Source organism: Heptranchias perlo, chromosome 1 (genome assembly GCF_035084215.1).
Source record: "Heptranchias perlo isolate sHepPer1 chromosome 1, sHepPer1.hap1, whole genome shotgun sequence".
In the NCBI taxonomy this organism is placed as follows: domain Eukaryota; kingdom Metazoa; phylum Chordata; class Chondrichthyes; order Hexanchiformes; family Hexanchidae; genus Heptranchias; species Heptranchias perlo.
In genome coordinates, this window is record NC_090325.1 from 106,164,762 (window position 1) to 106,172,927 (window position 8,166).

The following is an 8,166-nucleotide window of genomic DNA, read 5'->3' on the forward strand; positions in this document are numbered from 1 at the left end:
AGGCAGCAACTCCTAAAGGGCTTCTACTCACCATTAAAGGGAAGAGGAGTTTTTGCTGTGGCAAAGTTGTGTTTACAGAAGAAAAACAGTGACCGTCTACAAGAAAAGTGGCCAGAGATGCACTCTTCCAAAAATGTTTGGTAACGGGAATATGAAGAGAACTCCCCTTTTTTACTGAGGAAGCTTTGGATGTCATGTGCAGGAGGTGCAGCAACGGAGGTAGGTCCTCTTTAGAAAGAATGATCTAGTTTCACATTACTAGATCCATTGGACCTAGAAACAAATGGGGAAGAAGTGTTGTGGCTTTAGAAGGAGTGCCAAAGTAAATGTATCTACCTTTGCACATTATTTTACTATTGGGGTATTACCTGCATGGCATAAATCAAAACCGAGAGCTGCAGCAGCCTCAGGGAATTTGCATTTAAAGCATGGAGACAACCTTTTCTACAATCTCTACCCACTGAAAAGGTCATGATGTGGAGATGCCGGTGATGGACTGGGGTTGACAATTGTAAACAATTTTACAACACCAAGTTATAGTCCAGCAATTTTATTTTAAATTCACAAGCTTTCGGAGACTTCCTCCTTCCTCAGGTAAATCCTGAACATTTACCTGAGGAAGGAGGAAGTCTCCGAAAGCTTGTGAATTTAAAATAAAATTGCTGGACTATAACTTGGTGTTGTAAAATTGTTTACACTGAAAAGGTGTTAGGGCACAGATTTTGCAGGCACACAGATAGCTTTCACTGTGGCACATGAATGTTGCTGCAAACTAACACTGTCACCAGAACCAATGTACGTGCTGCATTGAAAGCACTTTACACAATGAGGGATCTGGACTCATATAGGGGTGGCTGTCTGGATGTTTTTGCCAGTTCCTAACTTCTCAGTGTCTTGTGTATGCTTCCAGGAGAAGGCTGCTTACAGCCACTGGGACCTGGTGTGCTCTGACGAGGGACCTCTCAATGTGAGACAGCTGTCCCCATATGAGGAAATTACCTTAGACACTAAATTAAATGGAAGCATTTATTTAAACTTTATATATGTGGTCCATGAGGCTACATAGTAAGCAGCCTACATGGTACATTTCCTACTTTACAACAGTGACTACACTTCAAAAATACTGCATTGGCTGTAAAGTGCTTTGAGACATCCTGAGGTCTTGAAAGGCATTATATAAATGTAAGTCTTTCTTTTCTTTTACAGACAAAAAACATTCCTGCCTTAGAGGCACTGCTGTAAGAATCCAGATTTTAAAATACAACTGACTTTCTGTCTAAAAATATAAAACAGAAATCGACCATCTTGTTACATACAGGATAAAGAAGTGGGAAAGGATATTTCAGAGAGGTGGGGGGAGGGATGGTGCAATTTTAACTGCCCACGATGGGTGAGAGAGGGGTGGGTGGATAGAATAAAATTTCAAAAATCTGAAACTCGACCCTAACTTTAGTTTTTAATGGAGGCAGGTGGGGGAGCGGGCGACTAACCTGCTCTCGAGAGGCAGGTCAGTAATTTAAATATTTTAATGAGGCTGTGTGCCTCAAATTTTACCAGAGCTTTACATTTATCGGCTGCGGGCCGGGTTCCTCAGGGCTCGGGAAACCCGGCAACTAGAGGGAGGCGAGAATGGCAGGATCCAGCAGATAAGTGCCTTCCCAACACTGCTTGTGGGCTAGGAGAAGCAGGAATGCTCCCCCAGTCCTCCAAGTAAACCTGACTCCCACCCCGCGATCAGCTGACAACCCCCGTGACCTGAAGCCCGACCCTCGATCCGAGGCCCCTGCGATCTGAAGCCTCCCCTATGATCTGAAGCCCCCCCGTGATCTGAAGCCCCCCCGTGATCTGAAGCCCCCCGTGATCTGAAGCCCCCCCGTGATCTGAAGCCCCCCCGTGATCTGAAGCCCCCCCCGTGATCTGAATCCCCCGTGATCTGAAACCCCCTGTGATCTGAAGCCTCCTTGTGATCTGAATCCCCCCGTGATCTGAATCCCCCCGTGATCTGAAGCCCCCCGTGATGTGAAGCTCCCCCGTGATGTGAAGCCCCCCCATGATCTGAAACCCCCTGTGATCTGAATCCCCCCGTGATCTGAATCCCCCCGTGATCTGAATCCCCCCGTGATCTGAAGTCTCCCTGATCTGAAACCCCCCGTGATCTGAAGTCCCCCCGCGATCTGAAGCCCCCCCCCCCCGAACTGAAACCCCCCGCGACCTGAAGCTCCCCTGATCTGAAATCTTCCCACGAGCTGAAGTACCCCCACGATCTGAAGCCCCCCCGCGATCTAAAGCCCCCCTGCGATCTGAAGCCCCCCAATCTGAAACCTCCAGCGATCTGAAGCCCCCCTGCGATCTGAAGCTCCCCCATGATCCGAAGCCCCACCCCTGCGATTTGAAGCCCTCCCAACCTGAAGCCCAATCTTTGATCTGATCCTCCCTGCAATCTGAAGCCCAACCCTCGATCTCTTCACGCCCCTCGATCTGAAGCCTAATCTGCAATCTCTTCACCTCCCCCCCGCGATCCCCCCCTCCCTTCTCCGTGACCTCTCCTTCTCTCCCTCCCTCCTCTCCGCTCCCCGGTTGCAGCCTTGTGCCACAATCCTTCCCGCCCATCAGCCAGCCAGCCTCTCAATCTGGCTGGGAAACAGAGATTCAAATGAGATTCAAATTCAAATGAGGTCCTGCTGTTAAATTAGGCAAGACCACTGCGTTAATTGCATTTCTGGGTTTCCCGGCCACTACAACCCTCACCGACCTCCACCTCCTCACCAACCCCCCACCGCACCCCCCCACACACATCCTGCTCCCTCTCCACCCCCCGTAAATATCGGGGCCATCATATCTTAATTGATGAGAAACAATTGAGAATAGCACCAGTGAAAGATTGACAGGATGGAATGAAGTGTAAATCACATGTAGGTATCATTAGCCAGAGAAAGAAGTCCAATATGATTTTTTAGGTCTCCAGTGTGAATTGATATACAGGGGTAGATGTTATGAATTCATGCTGCCAGTGTGGAGCACATATTAGGAATTGGGCGGTGAAGTCAGTAGGCCCTGTGTAGCTTTTCCGAACACAGAACCCAATGACTTCCCTGTCCAAATTCCTAATATGTGCTCCCGGCACGTAAAACTCTGAGCCTGGAATGCAAATTTCTAAATTCTAAAAATTAGTATAAAACTCCCTTTCTGAAATGTACCTTCTGTGTTCGTATTTTTTTCATTGTAAACTGGCAAACGGATCGACACTGGTAAAAACTCACCATCATACACTAGAAGGTAAATTTTGCGAGACCCCATGCTGACAGCCTTGTACACAGCCAGTGCAAAATGGGCAATCATGGGTGCATTGCATACTATTTTCCATCCATTGAAATCAATGGACAGAAATTTGCGGGCAGCGTGGCCATGATTATTCCACATGGTTTGGGGCCTCAAATTACCCTTAAGTTTGGGCCTGACAATGAATCAGTATTTTCCCAATAGTTTCACATGTGTGTGCATTTAATACTGCTGGCATTTACTTTGCCACCTGCCCAGCCTTGTGTTACATGTCAACAAGGCAGCTTAAATTTATTCTGGCTGCTTTCTTGGAATGGTTTAGTGCAGACCAGTTGCAGTTACCATGAGAAAGGTTTATAGATGAGAAAATGTACACCTGTGGATCAGATAAAAAAAATTACCTGAGTATTACTGGGTTTATTTCAGGTTTGTTGAAATTCAGTAACCTAAACAAAAATTTGACAGAAAGCAGGCCAATTATGAAACACAATAGGCTGAAACATGGAAATCAGTAGAGAATGTCTCGCCAATTTATTTCATGACACTATACAAATTACTAAGCAGTCGAGTAACAAGCAGACTTCACTGTATGGAATTTTATCATGGGCATGACAATACATTAAATATTTTTATATTGCACAACAGGGTTCATAAAATGGAAGGAATAAGCACGTTCGCCAGATGTGAGAGGAAAAATTGCTCTGGTCACTATGTGTAGTGACATTGCAAATGCATTTAAAAAGAGTGTGTTTACGATGTTACCACAGACAGTGATGGGAGGAATTCTTCAGGCAGAAAATACATCACAAAGTAAACACTTGAAAAAATATATTTTTATTTGAAGGAAGAAAGACAATTTTTTTTCAGGTAAAACCAACATGAGATAATGAATTTAATGCACATCCTTGATGAGGAAGTTTAGCGCAAAGGTAAGCCCTACGCGGGAAAAATTAGATAAGGCCTATTATTGGGTGTAGGTAGTGCAATCCGCTATTAACCCACACCCGATGGCCCCTACTCAAGCAGCATGTGAACTTCGAGCTGCCTGCTAATTAGCATGATAGCTCCGTGCAGCCAGTGCTAGCCATGCTGCTGAGAGGCTGCACGATAAATGAGGAAGCTAGAAATGGGGCGTGCTCAGCGCACGTCATCAGCAGCCTGCACTTCTTAAAGGTGCAGGTGCACATTTTAAATGGGACATGCACGGTCCACTCGGAGGAGGGAAAGATGGCCGGAAGGATGGTGGGACCGGCCCGAGAGTGGGCCCCACACTTCCCCGATGATGCACTGGAGGCCCTGGTGGAGGGGGCAGACGAAAGGAGGGCAAACATGTACCCGCAGGGTGGCAGGAGATCCTCTAGACTCCAGATCTGCAGGCATTGGCAGGCTGTGGTGCAGGATGACAATGCCAGGAGCATTGCACCACGCACGTGGGTGCAGTGCCGAAAGACGTTCAACAATTTGACACGAGTGGTCAAGGTGAGTGAATGTAAGTGTCAAGTGGCGCATCCAACCAACTGCACCACTGCTCCAGGCATCACATTCCCCGTCACCCACCCACCAACAAACACTGCTCATCCATACGCATGCTGCACTTGGCAGGCTGCATCTCACCTGCACATAGTATCACACTTGCAGGCCACACAACCACCACTCATAGGTCACACACTCTGGCAGATATTCGACCACGACAGGCACATCAACCAGACACCTTGCAGGATACTCAATGACACACTGCCCTCTGTCTTGCAGGAGAAGGTGGCGCAAAACAGCCGGCAGCAGGAGAGACCTGGGGGTGGACAGGCACACCTACACGTCCTCACCCCCTTGGAGGAGACAGTGCTTCAGATCATTGGCCGGGCCGTCGCTGCAGCCGTGACAACATGCCGCGCTGTGAAGGGGGTCTCTGCATATCTAATGCTCCTTCTCCTTTCCCACATCTCCCTCCTCTCATAATCTTTTCTGACTCACATGCTGCAGATGCTGTCACCACACATGTCTTACTTGCTCCTCTCCCCGCTCCGCAATTCAACCTGTTTCCCTTTGTCATTGCAGATACCCAAGAACACGTGGCGGCACCCGAGGAGGAGGAGGAGGGGAACACGGAAGCCACACCATCACTCGATCTGACACTTATATCCACCAGCTCAGAGATTGATATTGTGCGTCCTTTAGAGGCTGGTTAGAGGAGGGATCTGCATGTGGTGAGACACCGAGCACAAATGCGCAGGAGCCGGTGCGGGTGGAACAGATACCACGGCTGCCAGCTCGCGGGAGGGCGAGGTCACTCACTAGTTCTGCTGCAGAGGAGTCAGATGAGGACTTCGATGGGCCAGGTTACAGAAGACGGCTGATGGGCGTACACAACCAAATGTTTGGGGCACTGGAAAGCCTGCCAGAAATACTGCACACAATGAGAAGGGGCATGGAGGAGTCCAGCTCCAACTTTGTGCAGAGTTCAGAGCCCATCCTTTCCAACATGGAACGGGTGGTCACCTCCATCAGCACGTGGAACCCACCATGATGCAGCGTCTGATGGGCAATGTCGTGCCTTCCATTGCAGCACAACCGAAGTGATTAAAGGTCTGCAAGCTACAGTTGCAGCTCAGACTGCTGCAATGGAAGCTCAGGCTGCTGCTATCGTGGCTCTGGGGACCACTGTGTAACAGGGCTTCCAGGGCGTCAAAGCAATCCGTTCTGCAGCTGATCACCAAGATTGCAGAGGCGCCACATCGGGAGAGTGGCAGTGGCGCCATGGCAGTCGGGCCTTCTGTCCTCTTTCTGGACGACAGTCTTCCTCCTCCCACCCTGCTGTTCTGCCAGTGCCCTTGTTGTTGCCTATCGGTCAGCCAGGCCAGACTGCTGCAACCCAGGCCGAGATGGTGCAGTCTGTAGCCAGGCCTTCCTGGTCCAGAGCAGCACGAGGTCGTCCTCCAAGGCCATCTGCACTGTCCCCAATTGAAGGTCAGCAACCTTCCACTACCCATACTCCAGCCACTGGGGATGCACCTTGTAGGAACACTAGGAAAGATAAAGGCACACGAACAACAGGCACTAAGGGAATGCACAAGGGTGAATAGTTCTGTTCTGTTTCCATGATTTTGTTTGTTAATTGACAAATGTGACATTGTATATGCATTTTGTGGTGGTTTTTATTTGTGTGATGAACTGAGGGGGAAACGAATGTGCAATCAGATGGAGGGCGATTTGATGGACATGTTGGAGCGGAAGGGTGGGAAGTGTAGGACCGTTGGTGAGTTGGGGGATGTAGTTGACATTAGTGGGCGCGGATCAGGTGAGCACGCAGAGCCCTTGCAGACAAGGCGAGTGTTCACTGTTGCACGTTTGGGTCTTCCTCCACTTCCTCCTCAGGCTCCTCCTTCTCAGCCTCCTCCTCCTCCTCCTCAGGCTCATGCTCCTCCTCCTCCTCAGCCTCTTCTTCCTCCTCCTCCATCTCTGGCTCAGGGTCTTCTCCAATCATCGGTGGCAAGGGCTGGTCCCTCATGATGGCGAGGTTTTGCAACATGCAGCATCCCACCACAAATCTTGCCACCCGCTCAGTATAGTACTGCAGGGCTCCTCCAGGCAGTGGAAGCATTGTTTGAGGAGGCCTATGGTGTGCTCCATGATGTAGCGTGTGGCAGCATAGCTCTCATTATAGGCCTGCTCTGCATGTTTGCGTGGGTTCCTGACTGGAGTCATGAACCACAGCATGAGGGGATAGCTCTTGTCGCCCAGTAGCTAGCCTTTGACTTGTCAAGGCGGGTGAAAGATAGCTGGCACGTTGGACTGCCGCATAACGAAGGCATCGTGACTGCTCCCAGGGTAGCGGGCATCAACCTCCATGATTCGATGCGTGTGGTCACACACCAGCTGCACGTTCAGGGAGTGGAAGCCCTTTCGGTTGACGAAGACGGCCAAGTCGATATGCGAGGCAAGCAAGCCAATGTGCGTGCAGTCAATGGCACCCTGCACCATGGGGAAGCCAGCAATGCGAGCGTACCCCCGTGCTTGCTCGTTCTGCTTGTCTCTGTGGAGAGGGAAGGTGATGAACCTGTTCCTCAACTCATATAGTGCGTCTGTGACCTCCCTTATGTAGCAGTGCACTGCATACGGCGAGATGTTGCACATTTCACCAGCAGAGGCCTGAAATGCTCCTGAGCCGTAGAAGTTCAGCACCACGATTACCTTGACAGCCACAGGCAATGCTGTCCTTGCTCTGCTCTGAGGCTGCATTTGTGGCCCCCCAGTTGACAGATCTCGGTCATGGCCTCCTTGGTAAACCTCAGCTGTTGGATGCAATGCTCCTCGCTTATGTTGAGGTAAGAGAATTGGTCACGGAAGGCCCTCATTGGATAGGGCCTCCTGCTCAGTGCCCTCCTCATCCTCCTCCTCCCTCTCCTCGCAGCTTGACCTGCTATGCATGGCCTCTCTGCAAGCTCCCAGTCATGCTCAATGCCCAGCGGGAGCACTAGCAGACCACTCATGGTTGCCAGGAATGTTGTTCAACCACAGTTGTAACTTTCCGAACCATAAGGCAGTACCTGCTAAAGCACTTTCAAATGTACTCTAGGATCTCTCAGTAAGCATAGGGAGCTTCAAAAAAAACTTCCTATTCCACCAGCAGGCAGAAGCAATAATCCAGCAATTAACCTGCAGCACCTGCCTGGTCCTTTTAAATAGCGCTGGTGGGGGGGGGGTCATCTGTGCACTCTAAGACATGTTCAGGTGTGCGTGGTTAAAACTGCATTGAGTGGAGCGTTAAGGTCCAAAATGGTGTCTATCACTTTAAATCAGTGTTGCACACTGTACACATTTTCTCCCTACTTTACAAGCTTCCGGCATTCGGTATTTGTGCATGTGCTAATACCTATGCCAAGATGGCGT